The 1,894-nt window shown below is 34.1% G+C and overlaps 1 long non-coding RNA gene across 1 annotated transcript; it reads left to right on the top strand.

The window, feature by feature from the left end:
• Positions 1-1,885, top strand: LOC107683132 (uncharacterized). The gene is made up of 3 exons (XR_001633669.1): positions 1-34; positions 1,546-1,673; positions 1,820-1,885. It is a non-coding gene; the product is annotated as an uncharacterized LOC107683132 (long non-coding RNA).
• The last annotated feature ends 9 nt before the right edge of the window (positions 1,886-1,894 follow it).

Below are 1,894 nucleotides of genomic sequence, written 5' to 3'. Positions count from 1 at the left end.
ACCTACAGCCGCACCACACGCGACACTGAGAGAGGTACAGCACACAAACGTACTCAAGACATAATGTCCAAGTCCTCTTTCATCCAAACAAAAGAATAGATTATATACATAAAAACAATGAACTTGCCTGTTGATGGAAGTATTTCTTGTGACATGAAACTTTACAAAACTTTAGTTTTAAGACAATGTACAGCAGTAATTATATGTACTGTTCCCTCCGGTGCAAAATGCAATATCTGTAGGGTCACTTTGAGTCGAGGGACATGGCACAGGAAGGAAAATGAGTGATAGGGCTTTGTGGTGCTACAGGAACTGCCATACAGACAGGAAGTTCCTGTAGTATGGTTGCAGACTGACTAAGCTTCAGTCTTCATTCACGTGGAAGAGGATTGTTTTTCCATTGTTAATTTGCGGAAACCCATGACAATAAGAAACACGTTTTGTTTTCTTAAAGGCTCATGTACACTACCGTTCAAAATTTTGCAGCTGAAAAAGTTTTATTTATTTATTTTTTTTCCTCACCAATGCTGCACCAATACAGCCTAATGTGATTATTAAACTTCAAAAGGCAAGGATTTCATGTTTCAAAGCAGTTGGAATTAAATGAATACTGCACATTTTTGCCAATCGATTGCTTGTGATCTACAATTGATGAATTATGACAATGTTTACTTAATGCATTTTATTGTAATATGTTGTAGATGCTTGTAAGAGTGTGTATTTTAGCACCTTTGACTTTTTGCTGATAAGGGGCATTATTATTTTTATTTGTTTTTTATTTATTTATTTTTTATGTGTGCTCAAGTCTGTTTAATTAAGTAAAAGAATCTGAGATACATTATTTATTTTGAGATTTTATGGATTTAGTCTGTAGGGACATTAATTTTATTTGTGCAGGTCTTAAAAAAGGTCTAAAATCTTTGAATGAATTTGATTTTTAACCATCATTCTAACATGCTGATTTGGTCAAGAAACATTTCTTATCACAGTTGAAAACAGTTCTGCAAGTTCATATTTCTATGGAAACCGTATTTTTCAAAAAACATTTTTTTAGGATTCTTTGATGAATCGAAATTTCAAATTTATTTATTATTTATTTGAAATAGAAATCTATCTTTATTTACTGTAATTTTTTATCAATTCATTGCATCTTTGCTGAATTAATAGTATTAATTTCCTTGAAGAAAAAAAATAAAAATAATAATCTTACTGACCCCAAACATTTGAACGGTAGTGTATTTGATTTGAAACGCCGGCACTTTTGAACGGTAGTGAATTTGAAATGCGTTATATTATTTACATTTAAACCCTCTTACCTTCATAATGAAACAGACTTTATTGCAGAATACTGGTATTAGATTTATTTTATTGTTTAGTGTTAATTCATTTTCTAATAATTATTTTTATTCCATTAGCTCAGCCTGAATTTCTTGCCTGCAGCCATAGCCTTCCTGTAAATAAAACAGGGATTTCCACTAGTGGTTAGTGGATGTTCATAGTGTTCAGTTGTACTCATAAAGAACCATATGTCTGTTTTCTGACCAGACTCTGATAGAAAAGATAAAGATGATGACAAGGACACTGAAGACAAGTCTCAGCCACGCTCTATACGTGACCGCAGACGACCTCGAGAGAAAAGACGCTCGACTGGAGTGTCCTTCTGGAACCAGGATGTAAGAAACTTTTGGACGCATTAACTCAATTTTATGTTCATGCCAAAGCATTTATGTGCATTTAGTGATTGGCGACTTCATTTTGGACCCTGTTTTCTTTTATAGTTGGAATATAGTGGAATTTGAAACGCATTTCTATGTTACAGAGCGACGAGAACGAGCCAGAGGAGCCATCGGACTCAGAAGAAGGCAGCACTAAAGGAGAGCCTCAGGTGAACATC

This window comes from Sinocyclocheilus anshuiensis, unplaced genomic scaffold, assembly GCF_001515605.1.
Source record: "Sinocyclocheilus anshuiensis isolate Anshui unplaced genomic scaffold, SAMN03320099.WGS_v1.1 C32965302, whole genome shotgun sequence".
Taxonomy (NCBI): domain Eukaryota; kingdom Metazoa; phylum Chordata; class Actinopteri; order Cypriniformes; family Cyprinidae; genus Sinocyclocheilus; species Sinocyclocheilus anshuiensis.
The sequence above is the reverse complement of the archived record's forward strand: the minus strand, read 5'-3'. Positions and strand labels throughout refer to the sequence as shown.